Genomic DNA, 19311 nt, shown 5'->3' with positions numbered 1-19311 from the left:
GTGTGTGTGTGTGTGTGTGTGTGTGTGTGTGTGCGCCCGTACCTAAAACACGAAGAAGATAAAATAAGCCAGAGGTTCTAATTTCAAAAATAGGTAATCCTCATACTTTCAAACAGATGGAAGATGAAAGACGTCTTTGTTATAATTAAGAAGAGAAGGCCACGATCTCCGATCAGGACTATGGACAGAAATGCTAAGTCCTCCGCCTCATTTCTCATCCCCGAAGAAGGTTCGTACCCTCTGCAGGCACCTCTCAAATGCGAAATGTTGGGGAGCCTTCCTGATGTCACCACCCCCTGCACACATCCCTTTCCCATTCTCCTTTTATATGATTATTTCAGAATCACACTTTTTTTTATTATTATTACTCCCTCTTGTTCTTCCCAATAACGGTGACATAGGCTCTTCATTCCCACCCCGATTCTTACTGGGTTCAACATGCTATTTGAAAATGTTCTTTCCTTCTAAGCACATCGTTCCTCCGAATTCTTCGTGTCAAATAAAACCATGTACTCCGGGGCACCTTCAGCTCAGGGGTCCTGGGGTGGAGCCCCGCCTCAGGCCCTCTGCTCAGGGGAGCCTGCTTCTCCCTCTGCAGCCCCCCCCCCCCCGCCATCCCTGTGCATGCCCACTCTCTCTTGCAAATAAATAAAATCTTTAAAACACACACACACACACACACACACACACACACACACACACACATTGATCTACTCAAAGCAAGCCTGAAAGATCAGCACCTGACGGTTCTAACTAACGTTTGCCTCTTCGCCTGCTTTCTTTGCGTCTCCAAGCCGGCCCGCCAGTTTACTCGAGCTCAAGAGGCCAAACTAGGGTGTGAGGCCCCGTGAGCTCTGCCCCGACCGCTGGAAGAGAAGGCCCGACAACCCACAACGTCCTGACAGTCTCGTGCTACAGAGCGCTACCAAAGTGGCCCCGACTCAGAAGAAAGTCCCAGCTACCACGGAGCTTCAAAGATAATCACAGTGGGGGGTGCCAATAAAAAAGGTATTTTCCAGGTTTGAGAGCATAAGGGGGTATTTTTAAATCCTGGAATCCGTGTTAGAGGGCTTCTACTTTTCTTCCCCAAACTTCAATTTAACCTATTTCTGCTATTCATCATTTTACCTATAAAATTTTAGTTTTCTGGATGATTTAGAAACCACAGTGAGTTTCTAATTTTTTGTCCATTTGCATTGCAATGTTGAGATCCATTTTGCCCCACATCTGTATGATGTTCCTTGTAGGTCTTTAGTTAATGACTAAATTCTGTTTGGTCTCTAGCCTTTACTTTTCTCCCCCTAGAAATATATAAAATTCAAACCTGTGACCACTTCTCATTATACTATACCAATATTCAAATGTTTTGCAAGGTAGGTTTTCAAGTATTTATACATATCCACAGAGTTGTCCTTGTAACATTTTAGTGGTATAGCAAGAATCTGCATTTTGCCTGGCCCACCCTACCCTAGGTTTGATGAGACCATCTCTTTTTCCTTAGGGAAACCACTCTTCGTCAGGGAGGTCCTAATGGAGCTGTTTCTGTGCATCTGTGCACACACACGCACACACACGCACACTCCCCCAGCCTCCCATCACCCGTCAATTATTCCACCTTCCTGACGACAATGATCTCTTCCAAGAGGACATCTGATCCAAAATTGAGAGTCTTCCCTAAGAATGGAGAATTCGTTTCCTTCCTTGTTACTATTCGATCACGTAAGCATAGATCTCCGACATCTTCCCCAGCTTCAGAGCTGTCCGCAGGATGAAGTCAGCACAGAAAGGTGAGCGGAACTGAAGAAAAGGACAGAGAGAAAGCTCCTGGTGACATTGTTGGAGCTCCGTAATCCGGGTTTGCCTGAAAGCACATTCAACCGCTGGACTATCCAATTCCATAAACCCACTATGTGTTATCCCCTTTATCACTTGATCTATTTTTTTTAACTTTTTATTTTGAGATAGAGATTGACATGAGGTTGCAAGAATGGTGCAGAGAGGCCCTGTGTCCTCTTCACCTAGTTTTCTCCAACTGTTCTCCTATAGCAATAGTACGATATCAAAGCCAGGAAATTGGTGTTAGTACAAAATGTGTGCATAGTTCTCTTCCATTTTATCATGTGTATTTTCACTTAAAGACATCATCACCACCAAGCCCTTTATAGTCCAACCCACCCATCATCCCTTACCCTTGGCAATCACTAATCCATCTCTATAATTTTGTCATTTTGAGAATAGCATATAAATGAAATTAAACAGTATGTGATCTCTTGAGATTGGCTTTTTTCACTCAGCTTTAATGTCCTTGAGACTCACCCAAGTTGCATGTATCAATAGTTTATTCCTTTTTTTATTGCTGACTAGTATCCCGTGACATGGATATACTCTTATGTGTCTATTCACTCCTTGAAGGACATTTTGGTTGTTTCCAGTTTGGGGCTGTTACAAATAGGGCTACTATAAACAATTCAGATATGGCCTTTTGTGTGTTGAGACATTTTAATTCTCAGTCACTTGCAGCTAAAAAAAAAAATTGTGAATAGAATAGAAGCAGAGAAATAGTAGACAGAAGAGTAGTATGTGACCATATTTTAGAGATTTTATGTTATCCAACGTTTCTTTTCTGAATGGAGAATTGGTTTATCTAACTTGTGATAGTAAAATCCCAGCATCCATTATTCTACGTTGCTCTACTGGGTTGGGTTAAAGTGTAGAACGTTACGACTCTGCTTCGTGTTTATAGCCTGGCCTCTTGCTACATTCTCCTGAAACTCTTCTTGCCTGTGTTGTCCTGGGTTTTCTCAGTCTTTATTTCCATGCAATAAGTAGTCAGGGTTGGGACATAAGCCAGGAGCCTCATTGTCCTCCCGGCATGTCCATTCTTGCTCATTTGCATTCAAGGAGCTTTGCGTAGACCATGTTCTTCACGGGCCTAGCTGGATAAGAATTCCAGGATTTAAACCGAGGGAGGGGGGAAGCAATAGAAAGCTCGATACTCTATCAGTGCCCCCTTTTAGATCTCATGTCTACTTCTTCATTGGTTCTGAACCTAGAGGAGAAGAGAGTGAGGGAATAGTTTCTCCCAAACCTCCCAAAATAAAATGTGTATGTGTCTTACGTGACTTTCCAAAGACACTGCCACACTTAAGTGCTTCCCATAATCAGACTGAAATTTCTTTTGTATTATATCATGGTGCTCACTTAAATTCCAATGTGTTTATGTTCACTCTATCCCCTCTCCCGCCCCCCACATATCATAATACACATACACACAAAACTTCAAACGTGGTCCTCTGAGATCCTGAATTCAGTCATCCCCATGCACGGCTGACCCATAACTGTATTATTCAACTCCACTTGACTCCACCTTTTGAGTACCTTCCATCCTCAGTTCAAACGCATTTATTCACCTTTATTATGATGATAAGTGCTGCCACTCTTTTTACAGTTTTTGCATTAAAACGAATTGTATAATTTTTACATTAATGTTTTTCACCTACTTACAAAACTCCACCAATGTTTCCTCCTTCCATCTTTAACTAATATGCTCTAAAAATAAATAAATAAAGCCAGGAATTGATAGCAACAAAGCTTGCATTTCTCTGCCTGGCCATCACTGACCCATGAGCAGCAAAGCCAGGAGGAGATAAAAGGTATCAAAAAGAGATATGTGCAATGGGGAAAGGTACACCACTTATTGGTAATTATGGTAACATAAGCCTATGTATTTTGGCCATTTTTCACACGGATTTTTTCCAAAATTAGTATTTAACTCTGAGCTAATGCTTCTGCCAAAGCTATCTATTTCGCTGTTAATGTAATAAAGCTTCCCTGAGGCTTTCCCACTAGAGTGTAGACCATTCAAGCAAAGGGGCACTTTCACTACCGAGGGCCCAAAGTTCATGATCTTAGCACTTGCTTTCAAAGCCTCCAATGAAAGAGGCTTCCAACTTGCTTACGTTTTCTGTTTTAAGCAGTGACCAAGCCTAATTAGCTCTCTGTGGTGCCCAGACAGCCAGAGGTACTCTCTTAAATACTTTAATGATCTTGACTCTGGAAGAAGATTCTCCATTTCATGGGAAGATTGAAAGGCCATACCTTGAGAATTGCACTAGATAAGCCCTTTGGAGGCAAATTTTAGTGTTTCTTTTCCACCAACACAATACTTTTGGATCCCTATAACAATGATTTTCCCTGGGAGACTGCTTCCTTGTGACTCTAAGTTTAGTTTTGGAGGCAGTATCATGTGGTGAACTTTTGGTTTTATTTAGTAGTCATCATAACTCTCTAGATCAACTCATGCTCCCTCCCAAAAAAGAAATGATGGATAACAATTCGTGATATTAAACATCTTTTGTAGGTATCGAGTAGGTTTCATCATCTTTCTTTCCCACTATTGGAAGTTAATTTTTAACTAAGAGTGGTGGGAAGTGATGGCTGTCAGAATTAGTTGGAACTCATTTGAAAATTCTCCATCTGTCAGTAGTTCAGCATCATTGCTCATAGGCCCAAGATGATACAGTTGATTGCATAGAAATGGCATTTCCAGGTGAAACTCATTTACAAAAGTAAATGAATTCCCAGCAATGACCTTAATGACCATTACAGAGAGTCCCTCATCAACTAAGAGTAAGTTGCAAAGGGAAGATGAATGCAATCATTTATTTGGCATGAAACAGATATGAAAATTTTCTAGTTTTTTTTCCCCAATTCATTTAATGCTCATTTAGAAATACGCACCCAAAAGGACTTGATATTTAATTCTTTTATAAACTGTAAACACATCACAGTGGTATTTGGATATCTTACAGACTTTGTCTGTAAACAGAAGTTGCTTCAAGGCATATTCCAGATACTTGCTGGTACAAAATTTTAGATGCTTAACAAGTTCTTCAAATGAGTGCCAATAATTTTTAACATTTTGGATAGGAAAAGCACATGTGGTACGATGAACGTTATAAATGTTTTGCTTTTATAGTGGCCATTACAAAGGCTATCTATAGATTTCAAGATACATCTGGAATTATAGGTGGTTTCATGATACCTTAAAACCTACCTGAAACATGTATTTAAATAAAAATTCAAGATTCTACGTCCTAACATATTATCTAATGCCAGATGGAACGTAACATAATATTGCACAACTTAGCATGACTCAGCAATCCAAGTGGCTTGGATTTAGAATATTTTTCAATTAGAAGTGTCATTAGAAAGAAAAATGCTGGGTTTGGGGGAAGGGGGAAAACCTGTTCCTGAATAACCAATTATTCAGCCTATTATACTGATGAAGTCAGTTGTAGCATTAGCACACATGTAGCAAAATGGACCCTTTGTATTCAAACATGTCTTTTTGTGAAAGGGCCAATTAGCCTATCCACAGGTGTACATTAAGAAGCCCTCACAACTGCTTGAAATGTCAAAGTAAATTAGAAGAAATTATTGATGCAAACATGAAACTACCTGTACCTTAAATGAAAACAAAAAGCTGAGTAGAAAAATATCCATTGTAAATATTCACGAGGCAGACTTTGAAACCTTAGGTTTGCCATTAAAAAAATAATTTACAAAAGGTTCAGAAATGTCAGGTTTACTTCACTTAACTACACTCAGAGCTATGGTCTAATAGGTTTGTATAGCCATAAACGTTAGGCAGAACCTGTTGACTTATTTGGGTTTTTTCTTTTTTGATATTTTGTTTATTTATTCATGAGTGACACAGAGAGAGAGAGAGAGAGGCAGAGGGAGAAGCAGGCTCCTTGCAAGAGCCCTACCTGGGACTCAATCCCAGGTCTCCAGAATCACACCTGGGCCGAAGGCGCCGCTCAACCGCTGAGCCACCCGGGCTGCCCCCGTTGACTTATTTGTAAGCAAGCCCGCATTTCTTGGAAATGAGCTGTTTCTATTTAGAGTATGAAAATCAAGAAAGAAATTATTTCACTGAAAAAAAAGAATAAATCAGTATTTCATTTTACTTATGTGATGTTCGAGGCAACAAGACCCTAAGCTCTCTGACATTCAAGATCATGTCGCTCTTGTTCACTCTGTACCTAACACAGTACCTTGCCCTGTGTTTTCCTGTGCGCAAGGAATCCAGTGGGAAGCCCTATTATAGTCCATGTTTGACATTTCCCCAAGGGATGCAAACTGCTTAATTTGGGGGAATACAATTCCAACGCTGTAAAAATAGCACAGCATTTTTTTTAACCAGCAATAAAAAAGTGATTAATTTCTTACAATTACCTTTTAAAATATGTTCTGACTCCAAAGTGGCCTGGGTCATATGTCCTATGTCTTTTAGGTAGTGAGTGAGTCATATAACCTGAGAGGTGCATGCCATTTCTTCCCTCTGTGTGGGCAGAGGGATACGTGGCTCTGCCATTCTTGGCAAGGCTCTCATTTTAGGCCTAAACACTGATTTTTTTTTTAAACATGAGCTGTTGTTGAAATTCTTAAAAATTATTTTTTTAACATATTGGACTCTTCCATAATGTCAAGATGATTATTAAATAATCACCTAGAGTTATAGCTGTAATTGTTTACAGGGTATTTTTTAGCTAAAAGTATTATTGTCTTTTGCTGAATTGAAACCCATGCTACACATCTAGTACATGGCTGTTATTAATCCTGTGAATTTACCACTTCAATATGTTTGAAAGTCTAGGTTTTGTACTCTAGTTCCATTGTCCTAGGTCTACTGACTCATAAAGGAAAAAAAATCACATTTTTATATGTAAGTGAAATGTCTCATTTTTATGAGTAGGCTTTGGGTGAACCCACCATTCTCTCTAACTGTCCGGTGCAACCCCAACCACAATTAAGGAACTGGGGGCTGTACTTATTTGAACTTGGGATTTCACAGTTTCAGAGATGGTTTAGATTTAATTATTTTGACGCCCATTGTTGAAAATTGATATCACAACTTTAGAATAAGAAAGAATGTTAGGACTTTCCCCTCTAGCTTTCCATGCAGTGCTGGAATCCCAGCTACGGTGTTCCTGCCTCTTCCTGAAAACTTTAATGGATAGGAAATTAATCTTTGCAAGATAACACGCTCCATTAATGGAATAGTTTGTTAGAAAGTTCTAATTTATGTTGAATTCCATTTGGCCCATTGAAACTTTGGTCCATTGGTTCTAGTTCTGTTCTTGGAAGCAATAAAGATATATCCTTTCCTCCCATTTTACCACTTACACGTAATGTAAAATCTGTTGCGCGGTATCATTATTACAAGTACTTGATAAAACCACTGTGAAATATATGCTTATTTGCATATTTCAGTCAAAAAAGCCTTCAGCCTCAAGGAAAGTGCCCAACTGCAATAGAGCTTAAGAAGTGAGGATTTACTTCTTCCTCTAACTAGAAATCTAGAGATACCTAACTGCTCATATTTGTTCAGCAGTTCAGCAATGCTCAGGAACGTTCTCTCTGCAATCCTCCAGGTCTTTCTTGTCATTTTCTATGTTCAAGGCAAGAAGTAAAGGAAAGTGCAAGGTTTTCCCTCGATGGACCTCTCTTTTACGAAAGAACGCAAACACTTTCCCGGAAATACTCCAAGCAGACTGTATGACTTATTTACTGTTCTGCTTCCGGCCCTTAACAGAATGTGGCACCCAGCAAGCAATCACCAAGTGTTATGAAATTAATACATGAATGAATGTCTTACATCAGCATCGCCATGTGAATAAAACTCCGGCCTTAGAGGAACTCAGACACAGGGGGGATAAATATAAAATCAAAATACGAAGCAATCCAAAAGCTCTGACTCCTCTTTCAAAGAGAAAAGGAGACAACCACAGAGCAGATCTAAAGTGAAGCTCGTCTAAATGGTATTGCTTGGTTGCCAGTGATCTCAGCCTGACAAGAGGGACGCTAGTAGCACAGATGTGATGACGGTTGGTGTCAAATAAAATCATAATGGTAAACATAAAATAAATAATCAATACGTTTCATTATGGAGTCTGCTGGTGAAATCTCAAAACATAAAGGATAAAAAGAAAATGTTAAGTATTTCCAGGGGGAGGAAAAAGAAAAACCCTGAGAACCTGTTAGAAATGCAAATCTCAAGCTTCAGCCCAGACCTCCTGAATGTATTTTAACAAGCTCCTAGGCGATCTGTAATGTGCCTAATGTGCACATCCTTCCGTCTTTCCTTCCTCCACCATCAACCTTTCTTCATCATTTGTATTATTATATATTATTTTATTGTATTGAATTGTAGAATCACTATATAATATGTTCTGTTCTTTTGCATGATCCTCCTAAGGACCCCGCAGCATTATCACTACAGTTACGTAGATACCATTTAGCAGAACTAAGTAGGCTGACTTGACCCAAGGTGAAGGAAGGTCACACTCACCAGAGTTCCCACGACCCCCGTTTGGGGCCCTGCTGACGTTTTGAGCCAGGTTAGTGTTTGTTGGGGGGGGGGGGGGGAGCGTCCTGTTGGTTACAGGGTAGTGGGCGGCGCATCTGGCCTCTACTCACCAGACGCCAGGAGCAATCCCCACTCCAGGTGTGGAAGCCAAAAATGCTCCCAGGCATCGCCAGATTTTCCCGGGGAGCACACTAGTGCCCTATTGAGAAGCCATAGTCCACACGAAGACGTTGCCCTTTGACGGAGCTTCTTCCAGCAGCTTCTCTTCCCTTCTTCCTCGCCCTTCCTTTACATCCTGGTTTCTATCCAGCCGCCACTATTTACTGAATTCCACATATTTTTATTTACATGCATTTTTCATTTTGCTATTTTACCTCCTTGAGTAATTTTTTTTTTTTTAATAAAGAGTATATGGCTGGTAAACTTGCTGACTTCTTACTAGTCCAAAAAACCTCTCAGCTTGGCTCTTACTCCTGATCCTAGCTTGGCTGAGTATAGAATCCTACATTCAGTCTCCTTGCCACCCAGAACAGCCCATACTGTGCTGCTAGTGTGAAGTCGGATACCAATGCTATCATTATTCCTTATATATTTGTGTAAATCTATCTCACTATAGTTTGAGTTACATGACATTGCCAATATTGACCATTTTTTTTCGCTACAAACTAATAATTTCATATGGTTCAATCTAATATTTGCTTTCTATTTGTCTGGCTTGCTCTATGCCTCTCTTCTCCCTCTTGGTCTCCTTCTTTTGCATTATTTTCATCACACTTTCCTTCATTAGTTTGAATGCACGAGGGATACCTTTACCATTAGTGACTGCACCAGAAAGGACAACGTGCATCACTGGCTTACCCGAGTCTGACGGTACTTGGTAGTTCCTCCTCCCAGACTAGACAATGATCACACGCTTTTGCTTCTTTTCCCCCTCCTGACTTACGTGCTTCACATACGAATTTGTTCGATATGTTAACCTCACACAAAATTCTTATAATACTCAATGCTTATTTAGATTTATTCCCATCGTTTTACAATTCAGTTGGGTTTTTTGTTGTTGTTGTTGTTGTTTCTCCCGTATCTTCTTGCTCCCATCAGGAATTCCTTCCTTTGGCCTGACACTCCACCCCGCCTTTAGTGCACTTCCTCCTGTGAACCTATGAATTCTTATTTATCTAAGATTGTCTTATCTCACTATGTTCTTTTTTTTTAATTGAGATATGATTGACATATAATACTGTAATGGTTTTAGGGGTCTGTATATGCATAATGACTTCATACATGTGTATACTGTGAAATGATTGCCACGAGTTTAGTTAACGTCCATCACTATAGTTACATTTTTTTTATTGTGATAAGAACTTCTAAGACTTTTTCAACTTTTTTTACTCCCCTTAGCAACTTTCAAATACACAATACATAATTGTTGACTATCGTCACCTTGCTGTACATTATATCCCCAGAATTTGTGTTCTTTCCTTTTTTATTTTTTTATTTATTTATGATAGTCACAGAGAGAGAGAGAGAGGCAGAGACACAGGCAGAGGGAGAAGCAGGCTCCATGCACCGGGAGCCTGATGTGGGATTCGATCCCGGGTCTCCAGGATCGCGCCCTGGGCCAAAGGCAGGCGCCAAACCGCTGCGCCACCCAGGGATCCCCCAGAATTTGTTTTCCTATATAGCAGTTTGTACCTTTTGATCACCTTCACCCAGTTCTTTATTCTTGATGTACATTTGACGAGTAATAGACTTCAGGGCTGCCAAGTGTGCTCTTCCAGCACATTAATGACCTCATTCCACTGGTTTCAGTTTTAGCTCAGGAGATCCTGCTGCTGCTCTTTGATTTTCTCTTTATCATTGGCTTTCTACAGTTTTACTATATTTGGATGTGGATCCCTTTCCTTTCTTTTTCCTTCCTTCCTCAGTTTGGAAATCACTGGACATTTTAAACCTGTGGATTTTACCTGGCAAGTTTACAAGGAAAAATTTCCGATTTTTCTAACTACTGTATTTCAGCATCGTCATGACACTATCAGTCATGACTTGTACCATTTATGTAACCAAGAGAAGAAAAAATAAATCCACATCCAGTTAAACTCTGACATATACCCTTGTCATTTAAAATGTTTATATTTGTAAAAATTCCTTTTTTAGGCAAAATTGTGCTATTATTGTTCATCCTTGTATTAATCAGGTTTCTCCAGAGAAATAGAACATAGGATGTGGGGTTTTTGGTGGGGGGGATGGGAGGAGGAAATTAGGTGGGAGGGTATATGGGTGGGGGTAGACAGACAAATTTATTTTAAGGAATTGGCTGTGTGATTATGGAGGCTTATGAGTCTCAAATCTGATGGCAGAGGCCATCAAACTGGAGACTTCTGAAAAAGTTATAGTTCAAGTCGCAAGGCAACCTCCTGGAAAATTCTGTCTTAATTGGGGGAGGTCAGCCTTTTCAGTCTGTTCTATTCGGACTTTCAGTTTTGGATGAGCCATCTACATTATGAAGGACAACCTGCTTTACTCCAAAGTATAATCTTTATCCAAATCTTACCTAAAAACACCCTCACAGAGACATCCAGAATAATAATAATAACATCCATGTTTGACCTGGTATCTGGACACTGTGGCCCATTGTGTTGACACATAAAAATTGACACATAAAACTAACCATTGCAATACTCAACGAGGGAAAAATATAAGCAAAATAAATGACCTCCACAGGTATTCCTAACACTTCTTCCCATAAAGAATCTAAGTCTTCTGAATCACTTTTGGGCCACTCTGTGTGCATAGCTTTCCCTCAAAGATTCCATTAAGGAACTAAAAGCCATTAGTGATGGGCTTCTAATCTGGCTTTGAAATTATATAGAACTAGCCTACTACTGATTTCTCCCTGGAAAATGTTATTAACATGCCTGAACAATGTCCTTCATCCCCTCCCCATAACCATTTGTTTTCCAGCAGTGGAAAAAGTGCTCCACTATTGGCTCTGGGATTTTCTTCCAAGCCACTGACCTCCATTCTGAAGGTTTTTATGTTTACACTTTTGATATTCCCATATGCACAGGTAGTAGTATCGATACCTGCCACCCAGCTTCAGTAAAAGTAAGATGCTATCAATTATATGACCTGATTTCAGAAAAGATAAAATGTTGGAGGGGGGGAATGCATCACAGCATCAGTGAAATAATTTATAATCTCTGCCCTTTTTTGTCTACTTTCCTGGGACTCCAATTAAACCTATTTATTTAAGTATCTTTCTCCCATACTTTCCATCCTTTCACTGCTGCTAAATTGAAATTTAGGTCCTTCCGTTCGATTTTTTTCAGTTCTAGCATTTCTTCTAGTTGCTTCTCTTGCAAATAAGCAGTGTCCCAATTTTTATAGTTTCCACTTGCTTGCTGGAATTTTTGTTTTGTCTTCCATCTCCAGAACTATTGCAGGCATTGTTTTGCACTTAAATTTCATGAAAGGACAGGGGGGCAGACAGGGGGTTGAGTGTCTGCCTTTGGCTCCGGGTGTGATCCCAGGGTCCTGGGATCAAGTCTCGCATCAGGATCTCCGCAGGGAGCCTGCTTCTCCCTCTACCTGTGTCTCTGCCTCCTCTGTGTCTCTCATGGATAAACAAATAAAATCTTTTAAAAATTTTTATGAAAGCACAAAGAACTTTTTATAAGGGATTGAATACTCTCTGTGGAATAAAAACCATATTATATGACTTGCAACCACATATGGTATACTATGAATACCTAAAATAGATCCTAAAGGATCTGTGATGGATTCTGCTATGCATTTCCTGATCCTCTCTGACAAGGGGAGCAGTAGAGTATAATGGGTACAAGCAAAGTCAATCAGATGGACATGTGTTTGAGTTCTGGCTGTGAACTCTCGGGCAGTTCCTTTATTCCTCTGAGTCTCACTCTGTTCACTCATATAATTAAGCTAATAACAGGAGTGATCTAAAAGGGTTGTCTTGGATCCGGTTAAAGGAAATACGGATCAGGTATGTAGACCAACATGGCACCTGGCACACGGTTCACATCGAATACACGCACTGTCTCAGTATTAGGGACTTAGTGATGATCGACCCCTTAGCTAGGACAGTCTGTGCTTTCTCCAGGAATCCCATACTCTGGCCGCATCGGCAGCACTGGTACTAGGATGTCCACTGTTTCTTCTGAGATCTTTCCACCAGGTCTTGAGCTTTGTTGTGCACTTGCTCAAAATTTGTATTTAAAGTACATCTTTGGGGCTTTGTCCACTGATGCACGTCCTGGAGAGCCTTGCTTCCTTCCATCCTGCTCTGCAGAATGCTGGCCATGCATCATGCTGCAGCTTTCTATCTCTCTAGTGGAAATATCCTCATCTGCAGGAGCCTTATAAATTGAGAGGGTAGCGAGAAGGAAAAGAGCAGTTGTGAGAGAAGTTGAAAAAGAACATATAACTTCCATCTGGCAAAGAAGTCCCTTCCTATCCAGGATCCAAATCAGAAACAGATTCTCCAATGCACAGAAACAAGGGTGCTGAGATAACTCCGGAGCCATTCCACGCACCTGACCCCCAGGGGAGCTCCTCAGGTGTTTCTATCATGCTTTTTGTTTAGACACGCCTTTCAGATCTTCAAGGGGAGGGGGCCCTGTGCCCACCAGTGCAGCCTGAGAGGATTATATGGGAGCACTGGGCCATCACAGAAATGGAAAATGTTAGCTATCAAGTGAAAGACTGGGCTTAATGCCGACTAGCCCCTGGAGATGCTGTACTTGCAAAAAAAAAAAAAAAAAAAAAAAAAGAATCTTCAAAGATGACCTCATCCTCTTATTTGCCTACTTTCTCCTTAAACTTGACTGCAGACAAGTTTCAATTATTTGGGCTTAGGGTAATAAAAATGTAGTTCCTATGAGGATGGGGCTTATGCCTCATTTATCTCTGTGTCCCCAGGGCTAGCCCCGTGCCTGCAACATCATTGCTGCTGCTTAATGCATAAACAATGGTTATTGTTGAATTTGGTCTGCCCCATATGACTTAATCCATGACTAATCCACGTTGGAAGGGAAGTAACAACTCATGCTTTGCTAACCCTCAATAAAACTTTCAATGAAGAAAAAATGAAATATTTCTAAAAATGCTACTCGATAGTGGCAAGATATTTATTACTATTATCATTTATGTGACTTGGGACCTTAAGCAACTCATTTCTCTTCTCTGTTGGAGACGTTCCATTCCCCAAACGTTATGTAGTAAAGATTAATATTGTGTGAGAAAATGATAATTCTCTCTTTAAAAAATCATATTCAGTTTAATCTATAACATAAACCCAGATACTGGTCCCAGCCCTCTTGGAGGACCGTTCACTGTGATATTTCTTTCTATTACAAATGTTTTTCCCAGGCCCTGCTTTGGTAATAATCCCTGGGAAATAGTTAGTGCCTATGTGCATAGCACTAAAAGGAATGTGATGATGGCCATTTGGGGTCAGAAATCAGATCCCAGGTGTTATTAGCTTCCCTCCACCTGTGCTCTGGTCCCCTTCCCTTCTGCCCATTCTTGAAACCTGTTCAATCAGGTCCCACGGACACTCGCCTCTAACAGTTGCCTCTCTATCTCTTTGCTTCATGCTCCTTTCTCATAACTTGGTTCTTTAGCTCAACAAACTTTAATGAAACACCTCCCATATGCCTGGCACAAAGCTGAGCATGGAGACTGATGCAAAGAACACCTAGACGTTGTCTTGCCTTCTAGATTCTAGAAGCTCACAGGATAGCTCAGGAGGTTCGACAAAATATCGAAACACATGTGTATGGTAACAGAGATATCTCTAAATGTTGCCGTGGGGGTAAATATGATCAAGTATGTCACATGGGACCTAAAGCAATTAAGCAGTCTTGAGCCCTTTGTAGCATGTGGCGGGATATAAACACACAAGTATGTGAAGGAATTTGTGCTCTGAGCACAATCTGAATTCTTACGACTGAATGCGATGCAGTAAGTCAATTAAACTCAACAAACTTTTACTGAATATATTCGTGGTTTCCAGATCTACACACAATAAAAGACACTTGTGTGGCTCCAAAATGCTCATTGTGCGACGTGGAAGTGTGGAGTCCATGTGTGTTTTCTGGCTGAGCATGGGGCATAGGGTGTCGTGTGTGGGCATGAAAAGGAGAAGATCAAAGGTACCATTTACTGAGGACTAATGAGGTTCCAAGCACTGATCATTTAATCCTCACATCCCTATAAGGAAGGTACCAGCACGATGCTCCCCAGGTTCCCCCTCAAAGAGATCAAAGCCAACCCTACACTTCAAAAAGCCAAACACAGCTTTTATTGCCTCCCAATGCAAGATGTTTCTAATACAATCTATTCAAAGATGGGGTGAAAAGTGGGGAGTGTGGTCTGGACATTGTATTTTTATTTTTACATTTTAGTTCAGACTGAAAACTGTATTTCACTGCCAAATCAATTAAGAACACATTTATAACTTCATGTTGTTCGAAATAATATCTACAATGTTCTAAGTTTCAATTAGGAGCATAAAATTCTTTCAAGGGCGGAATTAAAACAAAAAATACAAATATAAACTGCATCTCATGCTCTGTTACTATTTCACTGTGTGGCCATAGATGAACATCTCTCTCTCTCTCTCTCTCTCTCTCTCCCGCTCAACTTTCGTTTTCTCATCTGGCATATGAGGAAATTGAAACAGTGTCTTAAATCCTTTCTAAGTTCCCTTCACTCACGTTATTGAATGTAACTAGATCTGTTTTGCTTGCAACTAGTAGGTGATGGTGAAGGTCTCTGACACCCCCTCCCGCCCCCCCCCCCACCCGGTGTGTGCTACAACAGTTAGGGCAAGATATTAGGACTGTCTCTGAAGGGGCTAACCTGGCTGCGACAAGAGTAAGGATGCAGTGGCAGCAGCAGGCACTCACAGCCAAGTCTTAAAAGGTATAGGGGCTGCCCTTCTGCTGAGTGACAGCCACGTCCCAGGCACCTCAAGACTTTATCTCCTGTAATCACCATAAGAACCTCTGAGAGGGGTGTCTCGATGCAAAAACCAACGTCCGGACAAGTGAAACGACCTGCCTTCGGTAACGCAGCTGGTGATGCACAGCCATCCGCTAATAATTCACACTCGCAAGGCATTCCAGGGGGGCTGCCTTGAGGGGGGCCAGGGATAGCCCCAGCACCCCTCCACGGAGACACTGCACGGGTGTGACTAGTTGTGAGCTCCTCTAGGAGACAGGGCTAAGGCACAGACCTTACCTGTGACCCTCTGACAGCAAGCTTGTACACCCCCGGTCCCACCACAAGGGACCCGCACACCGGGGCACAGAGCCTGCTGGCATGGCTCCGCTGGTCTATGCAGACTTACAATACCTGAGCCACTATTTAAAAATCAGGAGGTTATGCTGTAAAGATGAAGATTTACAGCTTCTCTTAAAAAATCCGAAGACCTGGAAACCGAGTGTTCATTGTAGCCTGGCAACAACAAGCTGGAACAGGGCTCCTCTCTGCCTCTACAGCACCTTTGCATAAACTAGAGAGGGGTACTATCCTGGGCTGGGGGGGCCTGGGCTCTCAGCTCGGTCCACGGAGCGCAGGCTGGATTTCACCCACCTCCCTCACGGCCTCACCCCCTTGCAACTTGTACTTGGCCCTTCTAGCCAAGCAGCTCCTCCCACAGATGGGGCACATTCCCTCTGCCCCATGCAACCTCTAACAGTCTCTTACTCCTCCCAGCTCTGAGGCCTAGGGCCATGGAACACGGAAAATCTATGGACTCTCAGTACTTTATACCCTCTCATTTCACTCATTTCTTTTACCTCCGACCCCCTATAGATTTCCTTCATTTGCAGCCCTTACGTTAATGAATTGTAGAAGGGTAGCATGGTGACTTTCATATGTAATTGCAAAAACACTCAAAAGACAAAGAATGGCAAACAAGGAGGTACAGGCTAGAATTATCAACCGTGGAAGCAGCTGTGCCCAAGCACTTCAATGTGTCAGTGGCGAACTTAATTCCGTCCATTCCATGGGCCTACTTGGACTTCCAACACTTCTTGAAGTGCCTATGAGCCAGAGGTAGCTCCCCTGTTCAGTTCACCTGCTTTGGCCCAAACTCCTAGCTCAACCACTGTTGATTTACTCTTACCTTCCCATAAAAGCCCAGAAGTTCCCTTTATTGCCCCCTCTTCATTCCTTTTTGTTGTTGTTGTTTTTAAGATTTTATTTATTTATTCACGAGAGACACAGAGAGAGGCAGAGACACAGGCAGAGGGAGGAGAAGCAGGCTCCACACAGGGAATCCGATGTGGGACTCGATCCTGGGACTCCAGGATCACACCCCGAGCTGAAGGCAGACGCTCAACCCCTGAGCCACCCACGTGTCCCCCTGTAGGGGTTCCTATGTAGCACTGGCTCACATATCAATGTCAAAGCTGCCACTCTGGATGATTCCAACTGGACACTGCCCTTTTCTCGGTGAAGGAAGCAAGCTCTTTGCTCAGTTGAGCCCATTGCACGCTGTTAGGGGTTGAATTGTGTTCTGGAAGAAGACATGTGGAAGTCTTAAGCTCCAGCACTTTAGAACGTGACCTTTTTTGGAAATAGGGTCATTGCAAATGGAATCATTAATATGAAGTCATGTAGGAGTAAGGTGGGTGCTTAAAGCAGCATGACTGGTGTCCCTCTAAGAAGAAGAGAAAAGACGCAGAGACATAAGGAGACACCATGATGCTGTGCAGAGGCAGAGACCAGAGTGATGCATCCACATGCCAATGGATGCCAAGGGTTGCTGACACTGCCAGAAGCTGGGAAGGAGCCATAGAATAGGTTCTCCGTTGGTACCTCCAGAAGAAACCAACCCTGCCATCACCTTGATTTTGGACTTCTAGCCCCCAAAACTGCGGAAGAACACATTTCTGTCATTTTAATCCACTCAGTTTGTGATAATTTGTTACAGCAGCGTAGCAAATGAGGATACTTTGCTTCATCAAAGCCAATCAGTGCAAGTCTGGCAGGCCAGGCCTGGACTGGTAAAGAATGTGGCTGGCATTTATTTCAAAAGGACAAGGTCCATTGGGGATCCCTTGGCTTTGGCCTTGGTTCGATAGTCTAGGTGAAACGAGCAGATTGGAGACAGTAATTTTTTTTCCCTATGTGTTAAACATAGAAAAGTCTTTTATTTTTCCCCAATTTGCTGTGTGCCACCTCCCCTCCCCTCCCCTCCTCTCAGCCCCCGACATCTTGCTGGTAGTGTGTTGAGAGCAACATTTCTCTGTGTGGACGTTCTGACTCACTCCTTTTCAATAACACCCTCTTCCTTGATAAATCAATACCCTGACCAAAGTGGTGGTGCATTTAGGTCATTAAGCAAAGTAGTCATGGCAGGAGAAATGAGCTGCAGCTTTGTTTCCAAGGTATTTTTGCTTTTGGTCTTATTTACCTGGATAATGCAATAAAAGTACAGCTTCTAAAAACTGACTAAAGAGAAAACTGACTCTACAAAGCTGTGATGACTGATCACGGAAGCCAAGAAAATGTGCAGGATGAGCTCTCATGGGAAGACATAGACTGTCTTGGGCAAATCACGTCCCCTCTCTGAACTTCAGTTGTCTCAGGGGTGGAGCAGGTCTCTGTTCTGAATCTCTGCTGTAGAGTTCTATGACCCTCTGGTCTTTAAAAAAAAAAAAAAAAAAAAAAGTGGCAATGCCCAAATAATATGCAAAATCCTTAAGCTTCAGGTTTGCGCCTTTTCAGGGCTTGTCCATTAAGGATGTGACGTCTTAAGCATGTGATGGCTTTTGTCATTCTCGAGGCACAGTATGGACATTGACTGGCCAGGCCTGCCACCCAGGGATGCAGGGAAGCTGCAAATGGCTCTGTTGCTGGTAAACTGAGACACACGGCGCTTCAGGGAGGACTGCAGAGGAAATCTGGTAGGTAACGAAATTCGAATGGAACTTTCAATACTCAACCCTTTCAATTCTCTCTCTCTTTGTCTCTCCTCTTTCGCATACACTTTCTTGGTAAAATATATTTTATTAAATTTTATGGAAAAATCATAAAATGCAGGGACGCCTGGGTGGCTCGGTCAGGTTAAGCGTCCGACTCTTGATTTCAGCTCAGGTCTCCACCTCAAGTCGTGAGACCGCATCGGGCTCCATGCTGAGCATCTAGCCTGCTTAAGAGTCTCTTTCTCCCTCTCCCTCTGCCCCTGCCTTGCTGCTTGCTCTCTCTGTCTCTCTCTCTCAAAAATAATTAAAAAATGAAGATAAGAAAAGTGGAAAAATAAGAAACATGCATAAGCTTATGACTGGAAATCAACACTATTAGCAGTCTGGCATTCGCTTTGGGATGTCTCAGTGCACTTGCATGAGTGTATGTGTGTGAAATATAATTTCCAAATCAACTCGCAGAGAAACAGAGTTTTTATGAACTTTTATGAACCTTCAAGAGGTTTCAGGAGCTCATATCTTTCCAGTTAGAATATTCTCAGCAAGTCAGTAATACATTTAAATTAGTGCCAACAGCCCCGTACTTATGGGGTCTCTGAGAAAAGCAATCTATAGTGTTGGTCTTTTTTAAGGAGGCCAGATAGCTATCTTCAGGCGGGCCCTGTGTGGTCTGGGATGGCCAAAATAGGTGGAGAAATTTTCCACTCTGCTACAAGACAAGAGCCAAAAGGAGCTTTTAGTTCCGTCATTGGTTGGACATTTTTTGAATATCATGTATGATGTCATGGTCTACAGTGAGGAATGGTTTTTTTTTTTTTTTTTAAAGAAAGGATAATAGATTTCCTTTCCCCTTTAAGAAACTTATAGTGTAGGCTTCAAAAAAAAAAAAAGTTACGCAACTCATTCTTTGAATTCAAATCTTATGCTGAAATTAATGTATAAAATACGTCACAGCAGACTGTTCTGGAGGATTCAGAGGTA

This window comes from Canis lupus, chromosome 21 (genome assembly GCF_011100685.1).
Source record: "Canis lupus familiaris isolate Mischka breed German Shepherd chromosome 21, alternate assembly UU_Cfam_GSD_1.0, whole genome shotgun sequence".
NCBI classification, from domain to species: domain Eukaryota; kingdom Metazoa; phylum Chordata; class Mammalia; order Carnivora; family Canidae; genus Canis; species Canis lupus.
Note: the sequence above shows the minus strand (reverse complement) of the source record.